The sequence below is a fragment of the Bufo gargarizans genome, chromosome 1 (genome assembly GCF_014858855.1).
Source record: "Bufo gargarizans isolate SCDJY-AF-19 chromosome 1, ASM1485885v1, whole genome shotgun sequence".
Lineage (NCBI taxonomy): Eukaryota > Metazoa > Chordata > Amphibia > Anura > Bufonidae > Bufo > Bufo gargarizans.
Window position 1 is genome coordinate 298,519,028 of NC_058080.1, and position 24,775 is coordinate 298,543,802.

The window sequence follows — 24,775 nt, forward strand, 5'->3', positions numbered from 1 at the left end:
CATCTCTAGAACACCTCTGAACAAAGATCGCTTGGTTGCCAAAATCCAGTGGGATCCTCTGGAGCCTCACAAGAGTGTCAGGGGGGATAGCTGGTCTCTTCTGTGGCGTCATCTGGGTTTTTCCTCTGCTCCATATAAACACACCTATGGCAGAAGAAAATACCAGGCGCTCCTGGGGAATTTCTCCCCTCACGGTGCAATTAAATGTCAAAAATCCCAGCACCAATACCTTTGACCCATGAGTAGAGAAAGGTATTGGGCTGCCCTTTATCTCACAGGACCCCTTGTTATCCTAACACTGGTGTCTGAACACCCTACCTTCAGAGGATCACGTCCTCTGCTACACATCCCTCTGCACCAACAGATAAGGATGACCACCCTACTAGGTTAGGATAACTGAAGTGCTGTGGACAAAGCACCATCTTGTTATTGATGGCACCGCATCCTCGTCCACTCATGTGTACCCAGGCTGATTTCCCCCTGTGATCCCGTCTTGTGGAGGCCCGCAGAACCAATGGCATGGTCATGCCCTGGCTCTCCAGGACCCCACAACACAAGAACACGGTCCACACTCTGCTGCCAAACATTCTGTGTCCAATCCCTATCAGAGCTGTGTTACCTGTTCGGACTAGAATTAAGTGCGCAGCACAACATTACACCAATGTTGTCTGTCCGCCCCAGTCCCCAGTGTAACACAGCCCTACCGAAAACCTTGAGCAAAACAGTGTTACCTGTATCGATCAGAGACCTTGGTTGCTCATCGTGACATCCCACTTAACTGTGTTCCAATGTCACCCATTCCGCAAACCAACAATTTTCTCGATCCACAGTATAACAAAGTTCTACCCAAAGGGGACACAAGAATGAATCAAAAACAGCAGCGACTGGACTTGCAGCAAGGAATGTAAACTACAAAAATCAGCATGGTGGAACACATTCGTAGACAAGGACTACCACAACCAACATCAAGAAAAACATACAAACAGATAACAAAAACACACAACATGGACATGCACAGGGAACAAATGGTGTAACAAACAGTACAGAGGTGTCAAATGTTGCCTAGTCTAGCTTGGCCATTCTGAGCCCTCAACAGCTGGTGATTCTGCCGAGAGGTAACCCCTTTATGGCCAAGCTGACTAGACCCCACTACACAATTTGTTACCTGTCTAATACTACTGTTGTTCACATTGCAATTACTTGCACAAGGGCAATTCCTTGCAATGTGTCCTTTGTTCCCACACCTGAAACACATGACTTGGTTTCCTGTCCTGTGTGTTATGTTCCTATCTGTTTTGCAGTGTCTTGCTATGTGACCTAGGCCACCACATGCAAAACATCTGATGTTTGCTCTGTATTGCCCAGGTCTGTCTACACTGCAGCCGTGCTCCCTTCTCCTGAATTGTTCCATTCTCAGGGACGCACTCTTCACAACAGTTCTTTTTCCCAAAGTCAGGGAAAAATCTCTGTTAGTCTGGACCGGCTTGATCTGATGATTTGACCGGTCACAGACTACTCTCCCCCCTTTTTGCCCTGCACAGGGCAAAGTTTTGGGAGATTCTGACCCTGACTTTACGGAAAAAGAAAGGGCCGCACCAAATTGGTGATAGCCTGTTGCATGCCAGACATTAGCTGGGACCTTACAGCAACCTCAGCCTTCAATTTGGCTACCGTCACGTCAGTATAGGCAGTCCGCTCCTTGAAGGCCTTGACCTCAGTATAAGACAAGCCTCAATTTCCTCCTTCTGCCTCTGCAGGTCTACTAACTGTGACTCTATCCTGGCCACCTGTGCATCTCGGTCAACAGTAGACTGCACATTCTCTGCCAGCTGTGCCTGCAATGCCGAAACCTGGTCCGAATTACTGGCACAGCATTGGCAGTGAATGTTCGGAGGAATTGTCTCCGTTGACTGAGACACCAGCGCAACTTCCTTTGGCTTGCAGATGCTAACCTCAAATGTATGCACAAGTTTGGCTAGCATCTGAAGCCGTTTGGTGGCCTTGTTCAACACCGTCCGTTTGTTAACACATAGCTTGTCATAGCTACAAGCCTGTGCTAACAAATCGGACCACAGCATTTCTGCTGACTTGAAAGTGGTGGGGAGGATGGGGTTAAATGTGCTGTGTTTAGCTAGGTGGTGTAGTGTGGAGAAGTCCATACTTACGTCTTGATGAGAGGCCATATTCCTTGGTGCTGTCCTTTGTTGTCCTTTGTGTGCTGCGTGGAGGAGGTCCTTTAACGCCTTCTCCCCTCCAGCCGGACTTCTCTGTTCAGCTCCGACAGTGATGGACCTCTCTTCAGTCACGCATGTGATGACTTATCTCCAGGGTTCAGTGGGCGTGCAAGGCAATCAGAAAATCGTTAATACACAAAAATCAGAAAAAATTGCCTTGTGTCTAGTTCTGATTGAGAAATCCGCTCTATCTGTCCAAACTATCAGGCTATGGACGCTCAGAATCCACTGACCACGTCCCTCCCACCTGACTAGTTCACAGCGTAAACTATTTTTCTCACCAAAACCAAACACAGATGCAAATTCCTAGCAGTGGGCCTGACTCGCCAATGTAAAGGGGGAATATTACTCACCAATATTTATGCAAATATCAATAATTAATATTCATAAATAGGAGGAGCCATCTAGTGATGACCTCACCTATTTATACCTTATATCATTCAGCCGGCATCCTGTCACAACGGCAGGGGGGTCATGTGACTCCCCGTATCGGCAATCGCAGAAATCCGCAGGTCAATTCAGACCTGCAGTTTGCTGCGTTTCCGGTCCATTCGGGTCTCCGGTGACCCAATGAACCGGAAAAAGACTGCGATCGGTGGCATGATTACACAATACCAATCACAGTCCGAAGATTTAGAGAGTCGGTGCTGGCCCTGGTGCTGAATGCTGCTGTCCAGGGTGCTGATTGGTGCAGGGGAGAGAGGAGCGAGATTCAAACTTCCTGTGCTCCTCTCTCACCTCCTCTTCCTGTTCTACACGAGCACCCTGCAGCACCGTCCAGCACCAGCTCCTGAGTCCCCCCTAATCGGCATCCATCACCCTCCTGCACCCATCGCCCTCCAGGTAGGTTAGGGTCAGTGAGGGAGAGGCACCGTTAAGCAGGGATATAAGGGAAAAGTTAGTTAGGAAAAATTAAAAATAAAGCACTTTTATTCTAAACTTTTTTTTGTTTCAGCTTTCAGACCCTAGACCCCCCCTGACACTTGCCCCTCTGATATACTGCACATCTGGGATTAGAGGTGCATAAATTCCTGTGAAATTTAGGCCACAAATACGGCTTTCTCATACTGGGGCATACTGGGGTGAAAAAAAAACATCTGTTTCATATAGTGCACATCTAGGATTATAGGTGCATTCATAAGTTAATGTCACATTTAGGCCAGAAATACGGCTTTGGCATACTGGGGCATACTAGGTGAAACAAACCCCTCTGTTTCATATAGTGCACATCTAGAATTATAGGTGCATAAGGAACTGTTCATTTTAGGCCAGAAATACGGCTTTTGCTTACTGGGGTTAAAAAACCCTCTGATATACTGCGCATCTGGGATTAGAGGTGCATAAATTCCTGTGAAATTTAGGCCACAAATATGGCTTTCTCATACTGGGGCATACTGGGGTGAAAAAAAACCATCTGTTTCATATAGTGCACATCTGGGATTAGAGATGCAAAAGTTACTTTGAAATTTAGGCCACAAATACAGCTTTTGCTTACTGGGGTTAAAAAAATAAACTCTGATATACTGCACATCTGGGATTAGAGGTGCATAAATTACTGCGAAATTTAGGCCACAAATACAGCTTTTGATTACTGGGGTTTAAAAAAACACCTCTGATATACTGCACAACTGGGATTATAGGTGCATAGGTTACTGTGAAATTTAGGCCACAAATACAGCTTTTGCTTACTGGGGTAAAAAAAAACCTCTGATATACTGCACATCTGGGATTAGAGGTGCATAAATTACTGTGAAATTTAGGCCACAAGTACGGCTTTTGCTTACTGGGGTTAAAAAAAACCTCTGATATACTGCACATCTGGGATTATAGGTGTATAAATTACTGTGAAATGTAGGCCACAAATACGGCTTTTGCTTACTGGGGTTAAAAAAAACCTCTGATATACTGCACATCTGGGATTAGAGGTGCATAAGTTACTGTGAAATTTAGGCCACAAATAAGGCTTTTGCTTACTGGGGTTAAAAAAACCTTTGATATACTGCACATCTGGGATTAGAGGTGCATAAGTTACTGTGAAATTTAGGCCAGAAATACGGCTTTTGCTTACTGGGGTTAAAAACCCTCTGATATACTGCACATCTGGGATTAGAGATGCATAAGTTACTGTGAAATGTAGGCCGCAAATACCGCTGTCATAAAGAGTTAAAAAAATAATAATTTGAGTGCAATACCCTACATCAGGGTTTTTATTGGCGGTTAATTATTTTTAACTTACTTAACCACTTTTTACTTTGCTTGGTGAACGCTAACTATGAGGCAAATATCTAATAAGGGACGCGGTCATGGTCTTGGTCGTGGTGTTGGTGGAGCCTCTGGTGCAGGGAGAGGACATGGCCGTTCTACCACAGCTAAACGTCCTACTGAACCTACTACCTCAGGTCCCAGTAGCCACCAGAATCTACAGCGATATTTGGTCGGGCCTAATGCCGTTCTAAGGATGGTAAGACCTGAGCAAGTACAGGCGCTAGTCGATTGGGTGGCCGACAGTGGATCCAGCAGGTTCACATTATCTCCCACCCAGTCATCTGCAGAAAGCGCACAGTTGGCGCCTGAAACCCATGCCCATTAGTCTGTCACATCACCCCCGTGCATATCGGGGAACCTGTCTGAGCCTCAAGTCATGAGGCAGTCTCTTATGCTGTTTGAAGACTCTGCTGGAAGGGTTTCCCAAGGGCATCCACCTAGCCCTTCCCCAAGGGTGGAAGACATAGAATGCACTGACACACAACCACTTATGTTTCCTGATGAGGACATGGGAATACCACCTCAGCACGTGTCTGATGATGACGAAACACAGGTGCCAACTGCTGTGTCTTTCTGCAGTGTGCAGACCGAAAAGGAGGCCAGGGGGGAAGACTAGGTGGAAGACGATGCAGGGGACGATGAGGTCCTAGACCCCACATGGAAAGAAAGGTCGTGCCACTGACTTTAAGAGTTCGGAGGAAGAGGCAGTGGTGAGACCGAGCCAACAGCGAAGGAGCAGGGTGCAAAAGCAGAGCAGCCGTCGCCAAAAAAGTTTGCCTGCTACTGGCCACCGTCACCAAGGACCGAGCACACCAAAGGCAGCTTCAAGGAGTTCCCTGGCATGGCACTTCTTCACACAATGTGCTGACGACAAGACCCGAGTGGTTTGCACGCTGGGCCATCAGAGCCTGAAGCGAGGCATTCATGTTCTGAACCTTAGCACAACCTGCATGACCAGGCATCTACATGCAAGACAGGGGCTGCAGTGGAGTAAGCACCTTCAAAACCAAGAAAGGGCTCAGGCCTCTCCTGCTCCCTCTTCTGCTGCTGCCTCGGCCTCTTCCTCCGCCTCTGGAGGAATGTTGGCACCTGCCGCCCAGCAAACAGAGGATGTGCCACCAACACCACCACCTCCGTCACTATGCATCTCCACCATGTCACACGGAAACGTTCAGCTCTCCATTTAACAAACCTTGGAGAGAAAGCGTAAATTCCCACCTAGCCACCCTTGATCTCTGGCCCTGAATGCCAGCATTTCTAAACTACTGGCCTTTGAAATGCTGTCATTCAGTCTAGTGGAGACGGACAGCTTCAAACAGCTCATGTCGCTTGCTGTCCCACAGTACGTCGTTCCCAGCTGCCACTACTTCTCCAGGAGAGCCGTGCCCTCCCTGCACAACCACGTATCAGATAAAATCAAGTGTGCACTGCACAACGCCATCTGTGGCAAGGTCCACCTAACCACAGATACGTGGACCAGTAAGCAAGGCCATGTTCTTACAGGTGATGATCGGGCGATGTTCATTCATCACTAATCGGCACCCTGCGATTGCATTACGGGGAGTTAATGGGCTAAGGGACCCCTTAAATGCCGTGGTCAGCATTGACTGTGGCATCTAACGTGTTAACCCACTGGTATTGGTGTTTTCACTGATGCTGGGGGATACAGCAGGAGCCTGACAGTAATAGCTGATTCCTTGACTCTGATCGGGAAAGCACAACAGTGCTATACATGTATGGCTGTGGTCAGAAAGAGGTTAAAGAATAGAATTTCAATATTTGCAGATGACACTAAGCTCTGCAAAATAATCAACACAGCAATAGACAGAGAAGACAAGTTGGAAGTTTGGGCAGATATGCACGTAGGATGAGAAAACAAATGATGTATTCAATACTAAAGCACTGTGTAAAGCTACTACTGAGAATAACTTCAAGAAGGGCCTAGTTAAGACTTCTGAAGATAGGATGTTGATACAGGGATTTATTCTGATTGCTATATTTGGAGATGGGAAGGACTTTTTTTTTCTGTTAATATGGGACAATTGTCATCCGCCTAAGGGCTGCAGACTGCAAACAGGCGATTCGCGATATACGGCCACTGACTGTGTTCACTCCGTGGTGTGTGGACCCATTTACTTGAATGCAAAGCAAAAAGATAGAACATGTTCTATCTTTGGCCGTATCTTGCGGGTCGCCAACCCATTGAAGTTATTATGTTGTTAATAATGTCCTGCTATAAAGAAAAGGCAGGTAGGGGCGCAGACTTGCTGCACATGTACAGAGATAGAGCTGGGAGAGAAGAAAGCCAGAAGCAGATGTGCGGAGATTCTGATCTTACTGAAAGTTATTGTGAGGACATCATGCTCACTGATAATACCTACCCGACCACTTGTGGGACGGGTTGTTCTTAATTTGCGCCAGGTGCACTGTTTCTTTGTCCATCATTTTGGGCAGGCAGTCAGGGACAGGAGCTATTGTTTAGTGTGTCTTTCCTGTAGCTGTCTGACTTCCACAGCATCTTGAATTAACTATGCGCTGCCTTTTGGTCTGACTAACAAGCCAGGAGATGTATGAGAATGGACCTGCTAATTACATCACCTGTGGATTACATTACTCCCCCTGCTGAAATGTAAAAGCTGTGTCATCAGAATTGCATTATATAGTCGGATTGAACAGACAACGAATGATGAAACAGCCATGATTATCTCCCACCAATCCTATGGGGGTTAATACACTGAAATGGTAGCTGAGGGAAATAAAAGGGCAGCTTCCCCGTCGTAAGTGGCTATTATACAGGACGTCAGCCTAGGGACTACGGTTCCAGCTGGTGGACTTCAGATCTGCTCCTCTGCTCAACCTTGAGCCAACGGGCAGTGATGGCCAGTTCGCAGTGTTCGCCGACGAACACATGCGATCTGCCATCTTTATTCCCAAGCCCAGCGATGCAGAGGTAAGTCCTTACCTGTGCCTGCGCCGCGATCCGCTCTGAAACACATGCGGTCACCGGGAGCAGGCAGTTCCGAGAACAGCCCGATGTAGGCGAACACTGCGAACTGGCCATCACTGCCTACGGATTCGGTTGTAGAGTCCAGGTTGGGTTGATTGGGTCACTTGGCCTCATGATTCGCTGTGCACGGCCGGCTCCCTAAGCTTGCCGCTACCTCCTCTTGGTGGCCTAAAGCGGGGTGATACTGGCTGGGGTAGTTGGTCCTGGATCCCCTCGGGGTGAATAACCGGTCTAATTCTGCTATTATTGGAGCGTCCACCTTGTTTAATAGATAAACAATTCTATTAGGCCTTGATTTTCAAATTGGGGTGAATAACCTGCCTAATGTAGTGGTACAGTCTGACCCTTCTCCCAGTGGCCCGCACCCCTTCTCAGGCAGTCAAAGCTCCACCACCTCAGCAGAAGCATCATTTACTGACCCAGGAAGAAGTACAACAGCGACTTAAAAAGATTAAAATAGACAAATCGCCAGGACCGGATGGCATACACCCCCATATACTAAGGGAATTAAGTAATGTCATAGCCAGACCCTTATTTCTGATATTTGCGGACTCTATACTGACAGGGAATATCCCACAGGATTGGCGCATAGCAAATGCGGTGCCAATATTCAAAAGGGTCCAAAAACAGAGCCTGGAAACTATAGGCCGGTAAGTTTAACATCTGTTGTGGTTAAACTGTTTGAAGGTTTTCTGAGGGATGCTATGTTAGAGCATCTTAACGGAAATAAGCAAATAACGCCATATCAGCATGGCTTCGTGAGGGATCGGTCATGTCAAACTAATTTAATCAGTTTCTATGAGGAGGTAAGTTCTAGACTTGACAGCGGCGAATCAATGGATGTCGTGTATCTGGACTTCTCCAAAGCGTTTGACACTGTACCACATAAAAGGTTAGTATACAAAATGAGAATGCTCGGACTGGGAGAAAACATCTGTATGTGGGTAAGTAACTGGCTCAGTAATAGAAAACAGAGGGTGGTTATTAACGATACATACTCAGATTGGGTCACTGTCACTAGTGGAGTACCTCATGGGTCAGTACTGGGCCCTATTCTCTTCAATATATTTATTAATGATCTTGTAGAAGGCTTGCATAGTAAAATATCAATTTTCGCAGATGACACTAAACTGTGTAAAGTAATTAACACTGAAGAGGAGAGTATACTACTACAGAGGGATCTGGATAGATTGCAGGCTTGGGCAGGTAAGTGGCAGATGAGGTTTAACACTGACAAATGTAAAGTTATGCACATGGGAAGGAATTATGCAAGTCACCCGTACATACTAAATGGTAAAACACTCGGTAACACTGACATGGAAAAAGATCTAGGAATTTTAATAAACAGCAAACTAAGCTGAAAAAAACTGTTTTTGGGTTGTTGTCCTGACGGATCAGAAGAAGAAAAAAATAAACTTTGACGTCGGCGCAAACTTACTGCTGACACCCTCCCCACTGTCATAGGGCCACTAATTGCATTAGTTGCTAACAAAATAGATTATCTAGCAATCTGTGTAGAAACAGCAGACAGTGTAAAATGAGACATCTTTTTTCCCACTATAGTAGAATCAGTGACTAACAGAACAGGGTATCTATCAATCAATGTGGACACCCCACAAAAAGTGAAATGAGACAGTTCTTTCCCACTTTATTAGAATCTTGGGCCACTGCACGGTTAAATACATTAAACCTGACGCCAACATTGACCTGTAAGGCTGAGTTCATGCTTCAGTTATTTGGTCAGTTAATTCCAGCAGTTACTGTATGGTGAGCCAAAATGAGGAGCCAATCCTACTCACAGATAAGGTATCATGAAAAGATCTGCACCTGTTCTGTGCTTGTGACCCGTAACTGACCAAATAAGTGAAGTGTGAACTGAGCCTAATAGTGACAGACAGTCATTCTACAGCTAACAGAAGTGATTCAAAAGCATGTATTTGCACTGCCACAGCATGAATTAAAGCAACCCTTTTTTCTCTCCACTACTTTATTGGCATTGCCTCCATGTCCTTTTTTTGTTCCACTAAAGAGTCATTGGGACACAGCTCTTGCAGGGGCGCACAGTGTTTTTTTTCTTTACTAAAGGCTGCTGTATGCTTTTTTTTTTGTTTAGCCAGGGATTAGCTAGGAATGTTGGTGGCCTGCATGATGATATACTGTATGAGACCTCCCTTTCATACTGACGTACATTAACAGTTTCACTACGAGCTATGCACGTTGCTGCAATGCAGTGTGATGTATACTGAGATACACTCTCACTGCAGGCGAGATATAGCGGATTTCACACACTTCATGACAAATTCAGAACGCAGCAAATTTCTTTGAGATATTCGGCAAAGAACCTGAATTGAATGTTTTTTAATTTTATTTGCTCATCTCTAGTTATATTAATATGTTGTGCTGTTATTTCTGAATAAAACTCTGTTGTTCACCATGCTGATTAATCCACTGCCAACAACAACCAAAGCACAAACTCTCAGCAAGCTAACAGGTGTTACATTGACTAGCAATTTATGTATTTTGTAACTGCTATGATCTATGGTGACAACATCAGCTGATCAGTTACGGAAGTATAATCAATTTCAAAATTCTGCTATTAATACTATAATAGGGGAAGTAAACATTATTTAATGGAGGGTCTGTCCTATGTTTGGTTTTGTTGGTTCTAGAATTCTGGGCATATTACTGCAAAGCACTGAATGACAGGTCCCTGATTGTATCCGCACTAGAGCTTGTACCTCTGGTTCCATACTTGATGTCCATTGTATGTAGCTTTATTCCCTGGTTCATTGATCAGGTAGTGTCATTGTACACTGTATAATACACCATAATGGGGTGGGATGTAGGGACTGCACGGGGCACTGTCCAACCTAAGACCTACTCTGTATAAAAGGGTTGCAAGTGCAACGGGTGCCTCCCACCAGGGCCCTCTCTATAATACGTCCCAGGTGTAGGAAATACTGAGTGGTATGTTGCGGCCTAAAATTTATGCCTCTTTATGTGTGTCAAGGTTCTCCTATCTGTATACAGCTGGACCCCAGGCTTTGCCTCCAAAGCAATAAATAAGCGGAATAATTGAGGGATTTGAAGAAATAACTTGAATCCAGACCTTGAGATGAAGTTCAATGGCAGCTTTACTTGAGTAAACATTTCTCCAAACAGTTTCAGGCTTTGTCTTGGTTCCAGCAGGCCTTAGCATTAAACTGGCAGACAAACTCAACTCTGCTATATCCACCTCTCACTCTACTGTACTGACAAGTTGACTTGGTAAGGCTACTTTCACACTAGCGTTCAGAGCGGATCCGTCTGAGACGGATCCACTCATATAATGCAGACGGTGGCTCCGTTCAGAACGGATCCGTCTGCATTATATTGTAAAAAAATTTCTAAGTGTGAAAGTAGCCTGAACGGATCCGTACTGAATTTTACATTCAAAGTCAATGGGGGACGGATCCGTTTGAAGATTGAGCCATAGTGTGTCATCTTCAAACGGATCCGTCCCCATTGACTTACATTGTAAGTCTGGACGGACTCGCACGCCTCCGCACGGCCAGGCGGACACACGATCGCTGCAAGCAGCGTTCAGGTGTCCGCCTGCTGAGCGGAGCGGAGGCTGAACGCTGCCAGACTGATGCATTCTGAGCGGATCCGCGTCCACTCAGAATGCATTAGTGCTGGACGGATGCGTTCGGGGCCGCTTGTGAGCCCCTTCAAACGGAGCTCACAAGCGGACACTCGAACGCTAGTGTGAAAGTAGCCTAACTTGGCTTCTTCTTTATGCTGCACTTCACTTTTTTGTCGGACTTATCTTCAGCCAAGGAATAGGTTATAATCCTGGCAGCTACAGCATGGAGTCTCAACCAGCACAAACCAGAACTGCCCCACCTCCTTCTTTTAGCAAGCAGGACTGGCCCACTTGGAATGGTGAGTTCCATTCTATCTAACTATAGCTCTGCCGTGTTTGCTGCCACCTGCTGGTGAACCAGGCACTTTACACAAACAGTTACATAAAATTATTATAAATGCACAGTGTATAGGACCTGGACAGAAATACATAAGATGACATTATATCAGCCCATTAGAGATAGTATCAGGGTGCAGAAAAGGTAACACCACTCTGGGGTGTTACACAACTACTTACTTTTTAAAATGACTGTGATAGTGGCAAACAGCACCACTGACACCAGTTGTAATCTATTATGGCCATTTTATCTGGTCTAATGATAAATGTACAGTATGCTTTTGAGAATAGTTTGTATGTAATTTTCCTGCATTTCATATTACTGTATCTACTCTAATCTATAGGCTGTTCCTTAAAGTATGACTTATCTAAATTCCTTAATATTTTATGCAAAGTTGATATTTTCCTTACCAACAACAGCTGGACTTGCGGCATGGTATTTCACAGTGCCATCTTGTTTGGTCTTAACACCAATATGACTGCTACCTAAGAAAATGTGATTAGCAAAAGAAATACTGATAAATATGGTGTTTACTGCAAGTGATCACAAACACAAACGATATTGGCACTACTTGTAGAGCTGAACATTTCTTGTACTACCCCTACGTCATCACTAGATGGCCAGTTGTTTCTTTTGTAAAGCATTTGCTTTCTAAATATCTAAATACTGGATTACTTAATAAAACAACATTTTTCCTGCAAATTATCCTGACATTATAATGCAGCTACCGAAAATGTAAGATCATACTTGGTACGATATAGCTGTTTTCAAATTTTTTCCACTATTTTTTAAATAAAATATTGCACACAAAGCAACATCATTTATTTTATAAAATGTGTTTTTATGGTTTTTTTAAGGACTGCATTAATGTGTTTTTCTGCAGCTTTTCAAGTCTTATACACTACTGGAAAATAAAAAAAGAACACATTGAAAACAATGTAATTGAGATGAGACAATATAATCTATTTGTAGTGCTTTCTTGGTCAGTGATCACACAACAAAGGTGGAGCGCCCTTTATTTTGGGTTCAGCAGCAGGGCATATGTTGAGACAGGGCCACTTCCATACTGGTGGCATCTCCCCTTGCTGTGAGCTGCCACTCTGTCATGGTAACATTCATTCAGATCCTGGATATCCTCCTGTGGCATGTCGTTCCATGCTCTTTCAACTTGGAACATTAGTTCAGCTAAGGTGATTATTGGCTGCTGTGCACAGGAGATCCCTAGTCCCATCTGGTCCCAGACATTATCAATACATTGTGTAGTATGGGCAGTGCATGGGCAAGTGCTAGATTGTTGGAACCCGTCTCGTAACTATGACAAAAAAGGCAGCAGTATTGTTTCCACAATGTTCTGGACTTACCAAAGGCTGGTCAAAGGTCCCTCCACAAATACCACTTGGAATGGTCTTGGTAACTAATGGTACCCCACACCATGACACCTGGGGTTGGTCCTGTGTGTATCCGCACTATCCAAGATAGCAGTGGGCACTGTACTGTGAATTCTGATTTAGCCTTCATTAGTACCAAGGCAGAGCCTACTATTATCAGTGAACACTATTGTTTGCCATTAGTGGCCAAAGTTTGCTGGAGGGCTAGAGAGCGCCCACTGCCATCATTAAGTTTTCCAAGTATCCTTTTTTTTATTTTTCAGTAGTGAAGAAAAGCTTATGGGGAAAAAGCCAGAACAAAATAGCATTTTGAAAAAAACAATACTGACCCAGAATGCCACAAACCAAAATGCATTGTATGTAGTGCATTTTGTACTTCAAAATAGAGGTATTACAGTTTAAAGTGAATGGTTTTGAAACGGTTTGTAGTGCAGGTTTTGGCTGTGCGCACAAGTGAAATATCTGGTTTTCAATAGGGCAGATTTACTATTGAAAATGCACTAGAAATTTGGTGTGATTTGTAAAAAAGCGTTCATTACTTAAACCACATTTTGTAACCATTTAGGCTACACACAGCCATTTGCAGAGCTAATAAAAGTCTATGGGGCTATTCACATGGAATTTTTTTTAATGGCCAGTGAATAGCAGCCATAAAAAAATACCGTAGGACATGTCCTATTTTTGGCCATTTTCATGGCCAGACAGACACTATTAAAATCAATGGGCTCCTTTCTAATGGCTGTATAGACAGGGAAGCATCTGTCTAACAGCTGTTTAAAACAGCTGCAAGGGTCTTTCAAGAGTAAAATAAATAAAAAAAATACTCACCTCATCCACTTGAATGTGCAGGAAAATCTCTTCTTGGACCTTTGCTGTTCACTTAATGCAGCAGGATCTGCGCCCCCAGCATATTGACGTTACATGTGATGTCACAGTGCTGGGAATGTCACAGAAGTTCTGAACACCTATGGAAAAAAAAACATCATACACCAGACTATTTCCTCCATTACAAATTTATGTTGAGAACTTATAACTCTGCCCTCCACCTCGCCAAATAGACCTATTTCATGACTGTTATCTCCTCATTATCCAATAATACAAGAAAACTATTTGACACTTTTTTCATACTCTCCTCAGTAGTGAAGTGCAGGTGCCTATTACAGACCTCTGTGCTAAAGATCTGTCCTCCTACGTCAGAGAGAAAATTGAAAACATTCAGCATAAATTTTGCTCCCAGCTAAGTGTCAATAAGTGTCAATGATACCCCCCTCTACTGCACCTCCTCTGGTTCACTTTCCACATTTGACCCAGTTACTGAAGACATCGCCAGAATCCTCTGTTCTTCTTGTTCTATCACATGCACTTCTGACCCTATTCCCTCAACCTCCTCCAGTGTCTCTCCCCAGCTGCCACTACTCACCTAACTGTGTCCTTGATCCATTAAAATCTAGTTTTTGCCCACTAACATTTACAGAAACTGCCCTTATCAAAGTGACAAATGACCTTCTGGCAGTTAAATGACTATGCACAGTGACTACTCTCTGCTCATTCTTCTGGATCTCTCTGCAGCATTTGACAATGTATATCACTATCTCCTACTCACCATGCTCCAATCTATTGACCTTAGGGATACTGCTTTTTCTTGGTTTTCTTCCGACCTCTCTGGCATCTCCTTCAGTGTATCATTTTCTGGTTTTACTTCCTCTTTCTCTTGCTGTTGGGGTTCCTCGGGATTCAGTCCTAGGTCCTCTCTTCTTTTCTCTATACATAGTCCCCATTGGACAGACTATCAGTAGATTTGATTTTCAGCACAATCTCTATGTAATAATGATACCCAACTATACACTTCATCCTTTGACATCACCACTGCTGTACTACAGGACATCAGTTATGGTCTGCTGTCTAACATCATGTCCTCTCTCCACCTGAAACTGAATCTTTCAAAAACAGAACTTCTTGTCTTTCCCCCATCTACTAACCTACCAAAACCTGATATCTTCCTCTGAGTGTGTGGCACTTCCATATGCCTAGGCAGCATGTGTTGTTTTATAAAGTGACAAAAAAGTTGCAAACGCACTACAGTAGGAAGGTGGTATAGAAAAACTGGAGTAGCATTTCTACAGAAAAGTGTTAGGTTTAAAGATACACCAAATTCTACAGCTTACAACATTTGATAAACTGCAAAATTTACCCTCATGATAAATTTCCTCCGAAGTTATGGAAATAATGGCAAATTTGAGGAATTGCAAATTATTAGCTCAGAACATATTTGAAAAATGCAAGCACAGTTCAAAAGTGAACATTGTCAAAAAGGGTTACCACAAAATCCACAAACAGTATTCTTTGACCTTCATATTTCTCATACAGATCCCTACGTGATTAAGGAACATCTGGATTGCTCCATTAACTGATCTCACTGGGCTACACTCATTCTGTTCTAGTTTATGTTGAGATAATATAATATGACATAAGAAAAAAAGCTTAAGGTTTATGAGATATAATTAACACGTAGAAAAAAAAAATTACAAATAGAGTTGTAATTCCAGATTGTGCACAGCCACTCATACACTATATGGGCAAAAAAAGTGGACATTTTTTTAAATTAATGGGTTCAGTGTTTTCAGTTACACCCACTACTTCAGGGGCCATACATAATCTGTAGTATATAACCATAAATCTTCTTTGATTTTATATTAACTATAGAATAAGCCATAATAAAAAAACGTAATTCTAAATGTGTCGAATTTCTCCAATGCCCTAGTCAAATCTCTGGGCTATTATCAAGAAGTGTAAACATCTAGAAGCTGAGCCAAAGCATTAGTTTATACTAAAAGTGCTCCAAAGATGGACAACCAGTTAACTGGTGACAGGGTTAGGGACTCTAAAGTCTCATTGATGCATGTGAGTAGTGAAGACAAGCCAATCTGGTTGCACAGAAGAGCTACTAAAGCACTGCAGTGGTCAGGTTTGAGGTGGCCCTCAACTCTACGTAGGGTCCCCTGAACTCCGTTTGTCCTCTCCAGAGAAAATGGTAAGTTGTGGTACAGTAAACCAATGTGTGCTTCCACTGGAGGAACTCAAGAGCAAAACAATACAGACAATGTACTGAGCTGGCTTCTCTAGTATTCTTTGTGCTGAAGAAATGATTGAACTAGCTTTTCTTCTCTCTCAGAAGGCTGATACCCTGGCCAAAGGGCTAGTAGTCTAGGATCTGGACTCAGTTTTCAGGCAGTGTATTCCCATTCAGCCCCCTGTACTCTGATCATTTTCGGATTGGGTGATTGAACAGTGGTCCGTGAGTTATTCAGAGCTTGGGATATTTTTTTATAACCTAACCCTGCTTTACACTTCTCTACAATTTTATATCTGACCTGTTTAGTGTGTTCCTTGTTTTTCACGATGCTGTTTGATCACTAATGTTTACTAACAAACCTCTGAAGCTTTCAAAGAACAGCTGTAGTTATACTGAAAATAAATTACACACAGGTGGACTCTATTTACTAATTAGGTGACTTCTGAAGGAAATTGGTCACACTGGATTTTATTTAGAGTACAGGGGTCTGAATACAATTGTATGCCACACTTTCTAGATTCCAGAACTGTGTATGCTTTGTAAACAGTGTCTGCTGCGGACTGCAACATTACCAGCGCCACATCTGCAGTGTAACATGTACGCTTCTAAAATTTATCTGTGACATACAGTATACTTTTTCTGTAGATGGTGTCTGCTGCGGACAGTGACATTACCAGCGCCACATCTGCAGTGTAACATGTGCGCTTCTAAAATGTATCTGTGACATACAGTTTAGTTTTTCCGTAGACGGTGTTCGCTGCGGACAGTGAAATAAGCAGCGCCACATCTCCTGTGTAATCATCCAAAAGAAATCCGTGACATACAGTGTACTTTTTTAATAGACGGTGTCCGCTTCTGACTGTGACATTACCAGCGCCACATCTGCAGTGTAACGTGTGTGCTTCAAAAATTTATTTGTGACATACAATATACTTTTTTGCGTAGATGCTGCGTACAGTCACATTACCGGTGGTACCTCTCCTGTATAACGTTTTCTCATCACAAATACCTATGACATTCCCTGTAATTTTTCATTAGCTGCTGGTGAAAGTATTGACATTATCTGCGGGATATCTCCTGTGTGACGTTTCCACATCCCAAATACCTGTTTAAATTTGTTTGTGCATACACTTCCAAATCCTACACTACTGTACGTGTGACAGTCTTTCAATCATATATAACATTTAATATGAAGAAGGCGAGCAGTATGGGACGGGGCAGTGACAGTGCTTATGCAGAGAGTTCGGCAAAGCCATTTAAACTGCGAAGTGGCAGGGAAGGGGTCGTGGTTATTTTGACTTGAAGCAAGGAGGCCCCTGCCCCTTTGACTTCAAGCATGACTAGAGAAGCGTGCCGGCAGAGGATAAAAGAACGTTTTCTGAGCTTTAGCCGCAACGGCCTTCAGTAAGAAAATTATCGTTGGAAACACGCTGCTGGCCACTATCAGGTACTGCTGACGGCTTGGGATGGTTTTTGGAGGTGACAGGTTACATTTAATGAGGTGGATTATGATGAGCCACAGTTGACAATAAATCAACGACAATGACTGTCTCAAGAGGTGGAGGAAGAGGATGAGACACAGTTGTCAATCACTGAGGTAGTGGTTAGGTCAACAAGTCAGGAGAAGGAGCAGAATTAGGAAGTGTAAGAGGAGGGGGTGGACGATGAAGTCACTGACCCAACCTGGGAAGGGGGAAAGCTGAACGAGGCCAGCAGTAAAGAGGGGGAGGGATCTGCTGCACCGCAACAGGCTGGAAGAGGATGCCGCTCGCCCTGCACCTGTACCTTCGCAAGCACCATCAGCTAGCACATCCACTTCTGTGTCCCAGCACAGCGTACAAATGTCCATACCCCATGCCTTTGAACGAAAGTGCAATTACCCAGCCACCCACCCACAGGCCATAGCACTAAATGCTCAGCTTGCCAAATTACTGGCCCTGGAAATGTTGCCATTTAGGCTTAGCCTTATGTCGGCGGCCGTCCCGTGTTACGCAGTCCCCAGCCGCCACTATTTTTCAAGGTGACCCATGCCCGCCTTACACCAACATATGTCCCATAAAATCACACGTGCCAGGGAGGCTACACTTCCCTGACGGCACACTGGGTGAATGTTGTGGAGGCTGGGAGTAAGTCGTACCCTGGGATGGCACAGGTGCTACCAACGCCAAGGATTGCGGGTTCTATGCCGATTAAGGTTTCCGCCAGCACCTATGTTAGTGGCTCCAACCCCCACTTCTCCTCCTCAGCTTCCTCCTACACTTCCACCTCCATATTATCCACATGCAGCACCAGTCGGTAGCTGGAAGCAGTGTAGCACTGCAGTAGGGAAGCGACAACAGGCCAAGCTGAAGCTGATATGCTTAGGGGACAAACAGCACACCACCGCAGAGCTGTGGCAGGAGATAAGAGACCAGACTAAGCTGTGGGTCTCCCCACTCAACCAGGCATGGTTGTGTCTGATAATGGCCATAACTTGGTGGCGGCTTTGGAGCTCGGCAAGCTCACACACATCCCATGCCTGGCCCACGTCTTAAACTTAGTGGTTTAGCAGTTTCTCAAAACCTGCCCCAATTTGCCTGAGCTCCTGGTGAAGGTGCACTGCATGTGTGCACATTTCCGCAAGTCATCGACAGCTTTAGCTGGTGTGTCAACGCTGTAGTAGCGCTGAAAATTGCCAGCTCACTGGCTGTTGTGCGACGTGAGCACGCACTGGAACTCGATGTTCCACATGTTGGCCAGGCTTTGCGAGCAGCAGAGGGCAGTAGTGGAATACCAGCTCTAACATGGTCGTAGCCTTTCCAGTCAGCTTCTGCTCTTCACAAGCGACAAGTGGGCTTGGATGTCTGACCTCTGTAAAGTTTTACGCAACTTTGAGGAATCAACACAGATAGTGAGCGGCGATGCAACTCTTGACCATCTGACTTCTGTGTCTACTGAAACGCACGCTGCTCACAATTAAGGTGGACATTTTGCATGTGGGAGAGGTGGAAATGGGGGAAGACAGTACCCAGGGTGATAGCCAGACCACCCTCAATTCGTCTTCTCAGCACGAATTGGATGATGATCATGAGGAGGAGGAGCAGGAGACGGTTGCCTCCGTTACAGAGGGTAGTACCCATAGCAAATTTATTCCATCTGTTCAGCGTGGGCGGGCCGAAGAGTAGGAAGATGATGAGAAAGATAAGAGTGATCCTCCTGATGAAGACAGCAAAGTCTTGCCTGTTGGTACTCTGGCACACATGGCGCGTTATACGCATTTTAGACAACACGGATTGCTGGTTGTTCACCCTTCTCCACCCCCGGTACAAAGAGAACTTCTCATCTCTCATTTCTCTGGTGGAGAGGATGAGCAAAACAGTGCAATACCAGAAGATATGCAGGTTGTATTGGAGTGCATCTTACTTGTAATTTCTGGCAGCACTTGCACTTTATATACAAGTAAATATACAGGAAACAATTTTTCCTCTAAAATCGATTTTATCTTCGGTTTTGTGTGTATTATGGTCAGTCTGTAAAAGTGGCGTACTACTTGGACAACATCGTTCCCAGCAGTGACCTGGGAGTCCAAGATGCATCCAGACATCTTCCCCATGCTATTCCCCAACCATTTCGGTGGTGTTTCCATCAATTTCTGACCTTTTCCTATGAAACAGGCACCCTCTACTCTTCAGAGCAGAAGGTGCCTGGTTTAATGCTCGGGTTCTCCCATTGACTTTCATTATATCTCGATATGTTCGGCCCGAGCACCCAAGCACCCAAGCACTTTGGTGCTCGATCAACACTAGTGTTTACTACATCAATACACAGGGTAGTGCACAAACTTATCTGAGAGGCCCAAAATTGAACGGGCTATGGAAGGTGTGACGAACTGCGACCGCCGCGGCCACAATACGTCACGAAACCGTCACAGCGCCCCTAGTGGTCAATCCGCAAACAGGCCTCCCAGCCACTTTCAGCACACCGACAGTCGAACTTGAGTCCGTACAGTCGATAGGCTGAAAGCGCAGGGATTGGACTGCCAATTGACCGGAAGTAAGCGTGTGAGCGACCGGACCGGAACCACACACAGGGTAGTTTAACTGCCACCACCTTGCAATTTATGGGAGCAAGGAACCCACTATCTGAATAACAGAACAAAGAGTAGCTTTCTCTTCGGAGAGGCTAGGGTAAGTTTTTGCAGTGTTTGAAAACAGGCATATGGCTAGAGAAATGACTTGGAGGTCATTTATTATATATACAATACAAATTATCAAGATGTACAGTAATTATTAAAACAATAATCAAGGAAAGTATAGTCCAATAAACAAAAAGGGAGAAAAGAAAGAAAGTACTTATTTTCCGCAGAAGAGATGTCTGTTGGTGAACTAGTCTGTTGCAGGGATAAAGTCCAAGAAACCTTTGTCCAGTGTAATAATCCTAATATGCCTACAGCCCACAGGTTCTCTGGCTGAGGCCCTCTTCAGGTGTTGTTAAAAGTGGAGAACTCCTTTGGCAGATTCTAGGTCTTTGTTATAAAGGGTCCCAGAATCAAGGCGGGGAATTGAGAGTCCGCCTGCTGGGGCAGGCTGTATTCCTGAGGTGAATGTCAGTTCTGAAATATGGCATGTGCCATATCGCGGGATGTCTCCGCTGTACACAAGTAACAAGCACATATTCACATTCCCCACAAAATATGGAGTCCAGGGATACCAAATATGACTATTATAGCTGGTTCTATGATGGGGTAACACCATAACTTTACCTGGGCACCTCTTAGAGTTATGTTTGTCCTATGTAAACGTCCAGTGAATTCTGAGTGACACGATGATGTAATTTTTACGTCCGTAAGATGCATGGTCTCTCTTAAAAAGGTAAAAATCATATCTCAGATTCATGTGTCAATCTGGGAACCTTGGTGCCGGCCTGTCTGAATCAAGCTATCTTACAAACCCCTTATGGCAGCGACACCAAATGGCTCCCCCCAGGTGTAGTCTTCACACCTAGCTGTGATATCTCTGCAGAAAGGGAAGCTCTTTTGTCAACCTAAGGAAGCTAGCTGTAATTGCGTTATCTGCTGGGCATCTATTAACTGGCTTGAACAAAGGGACCATTTTGTTCTCTGGGTACACAGGAGGAGACGCTCTGAGTAATCAAATTGTAGGTTCTGGGGCCTAGGGAAATAAATACTGTTTAATAGATCTACTGATCAATAAGGGAGAGTAATATTGATAACATTGGGAGGACAGTTCAATATTCTCGCGGATCATCCGTGACACCTCCCCCCGCGTCTGTGGCTAAACATCCGTACACAAGACGGGTGGCGTCGCCGCTAACCTGCGCTGATCGGTCTGGATCGCCGTTACACCGGGATAAGCCATCCGCATTTTGATGTCTGCTGCCTGCCCTGTGCTGGATGGTAAAATCGTACTGCTGCAGCAACAAGCTCCAACGTAGGAGCTTCCCGTTGGACCCCGCAGTACGGTTCAGCCTACTGAGAGGATTATGGTCCGTAATGATTGTGAAGGAGCGGCCGTACAGATAGGATTGAAGCTTCTGTAGGGCCCACACAATCGCCAGACACTCCTTTTCTGCAGTTGAGTAGGAGACTTCTCGGGGAAGAAGTTTCCGGCTCAGGTACAGAAGAGGATGCTCGTCCCCTTTTCCATCCACCTGGCTTAAGACAGCGCCGAGACCGTAATATGATGCGTCGGTTTGCACTATGAACCGACGGCTGAAATCTGGGGCTTGAAGCGCAGGGGCGCTAGCTAACGCCTGCTTCAAGGCCCGGAAGGCGTTCTCACACTCAGGGGTCCAGGTAACCACTTTCGGGTGCTTCTTGCCAGTGACATCCGTCAGGGGCTTCGCGATGGCACTAAAGGCCGGTACAAACTTCCTATAGTAGCCCGCGGTCCCCAGGAATGTCTGAACCTGTCGCTTGGTGATAGGCCGAGGCCACGCTAAGATGGCGTCAACCTTTCCTGTGTCCGGTTTCAGGGTGTTCCCTCCCACTCGGTGCCCTAAATACTGGACTTCCGTCATGCCGATCTGACACTTACCTGGCTTAACTGTCAAATTGGCTGCAGCCAGCCGTTGCAGTACCTGGGACAGATGTTTGAGGTGTTCTTCCCAGGTGGGGCTAAACACTGCAATATCGTCCAAATATGCTGCAGCAAACGGTTGCATTTCCTCCAGCAGGTCGTTCATAGCCCGCTGGAACGTGGCAGGCGCGTTTTTCATTCCAAAGGGCATCGTAGTAAATTTGAAGAGCCCGAAGGGAATAATAAAGGCTGACTTCTGCCGCGCGTCCAGGGCAAGAGGGATCTGCCAGTACCCCCGGCTCAGATCCATGATTGATAGATAGCTGGCAGCCGATAGCTGGCAGCCTCATTGATGCGAGGCATGGGGTAGGCGTCTGTAGTGGTTACAGCGTTCAGCTTTCGGTAGTCCACGCAGAACTGCGTTGTCTTGTCTTTCTTGGGTACCAAGATGACGGGTGCCGCCCATGGACTACAGGACCGCTGAAGGACCCCCAGTTCTAGCATTTCCCCCACCTCACGCTGCATGTCCGCCTGCACCTCCGGAGAGACACGATAGGCGGATTGCTTGATGGGGGGATGTGCTCCGGTATCTACCCGGTGAGTGACCAGATTGGTCCGTCCCGGGATACCTGAGAAGGTCCGGTGGTACCGACCTAACATCTCCTGTAACTGCTTTCTCTGGGACGGGGAGAGCTGCAGGTTGACATTTATGTCCCCGTCCGTCTCCCGGGTGTCAGCCAGCAGATCTACCAGAGGGTCTGTCTCTCCCTGTTTTAACCGGCTGCACACTGGGAGTACATACTGGGTTCTATCATGGTGGTCCTTCAGCATGTTAATGTGAAAGGCCTTCTGTTTTCTACCCCCCATGTTCACCAAGTATGTCAGGGGGTTTAAACGCTTCTCTATGGTGTATGGCCCCCTCCCATGCCGCCTGTAACTTATTGTGCCGTATGGGAAGAAGGGCATAGACCTTGTCTCCTGTTTCAAATGCCCGGTCTCCTGCGGTGCGGTCGTACCATAGTTTCTGTTTGGCCTGTGCCAGATTCTCCGTTACCATGGCAGAGAGTGACTCCATTTTGTCTCTGAACTTCAGGACGTAATCCACTACAGAGACATCCGTGGGATCACCTTTGCCTTCCCACGTCTCTCGCATCAGCTGTAGTGGCCCTCGGACGTTCCTGCCATACAGGAGTTCAAACGGGGAGAACCCGGTGGACTCCTGCGGTACTTCCCTGTAGGCAAACAGCAGATGAGGCAGGTACCGTTCCCAGTCCCCACCCTGCGACTCAACGAACGTGGCCAGCATCTGCTTTAATGACGCGTTAAAGCGTTCACAGAGGCCGTTGGTTTGCGGGTGGTATGGACTGGAGACAAGGTGCATCATCTGGATCTCTGCCGCCAGGGCGTCCATCAGTTCAGACATAAACTGGGGTCTCTGATCTGTGAGCATCTCCGCAGGGAACCCTACACGTGAAAATATGGTAACTAGCGCGTCTGGTACCTTGTCTGCCCTCAGGGAGGAGAGGGCGACCGCATCCGGGTAGCGAGTCGCGCAATCCACCAGCGTCAAGATATATCTCTTGCCGCTGCGGCTGGGAATGGGCAGAGGTCCAATTATGTCCACTGCCACTCGGCACAATGGCTCACTTATGATTGGTAGTGGACACAAGGGAGCCTTGCACGGATTCCCAGCTCGTTTTACCTTCTGACAAACCGTACAGGAGCGACAATAATTGATGACATCTATCCTGATTCTAGGCCAGTAGAAATGTCCTGCCAAGGGGATGTCATGTGCGGATTTCAGCACATGCCCCCGGAAGGCACTAGGTACCACAAGCGACTTGGTACTCACGGTCATTTCACCTTCGGTGGGTTGTATCGCCTCACTATACAACTTCCCACCTTCCCAGTACACTTTGAACCCAGCCCCGTCCGCGAGGGGCTCAGCAGCCTGTCTTCTGAGACCCTCGAGGCTAGGATCGGTTTGAAGTGCGTGCTCGAAGCCCGTCTGATCCGTCTCAGCCAGCTGGCCTGTGGCGTACGAGGCCTGCGGCTGACAGTCACCCTCCCTGGGCTCAGAGGAGTGGGAGGAGGCCGGAGCCTCTTCGCCCTGTTCTGAGTTCAAGTTTTGGGTTGCCCGACTCTGAGTCACAGCTAGGACAGGTATGACTTCGGAGCAAGGCAGATTAGCATTTTCAATATCACATGTAGAAATCACATTAGCAGGTACGTCATGCATATCATCAACATTAACATTGGATACATTCAACCCCCCTCCCCCAGACTTTTGCCCCCGGGTGCCAAGCACTTGGGTGGGGGCAGAGGGCGGACCCCCTTCCTGGGATCCCGAGGGGTTCGTGGCGGGTTCATAATAGGATACCAGCTTGCCTAGATCGGACCCCAACAAAACAGGAACTGGTAGCTGGTCTAGGATACCAACTACCTTTTCTTGAACACCCACCCCCTAGTCGATGGAAACCCGGGCTTGGGGAATGTGAGAAAGAGTGCCCCCCACCCCAGTGAGGGTGAGATACTTGTCTGGGATGATGTCCTTTGTGGGCACAAGGTGCGGAAGCACCAGGGTGACATCGGCTCCCGTGTCCCGGAAACCGGTGACTAGCTGGTCATTCACCGTAACAAGCTGGTGATTGCTGGTGATGGGTGAATCTCCTCCCCACCGGCGAACAAAACAGTTGGAGATGATGGTTCACGCTGGGATGCGCTAGCTGGCTGTGTCTGTCGTGGGCGAGGTACAGGTGGTTCAGATGCTGGCTGTGGCTGTCTACGCTCAGGACAGTTGAATTTCATATGTCCAGGCTTGCGGCAGTA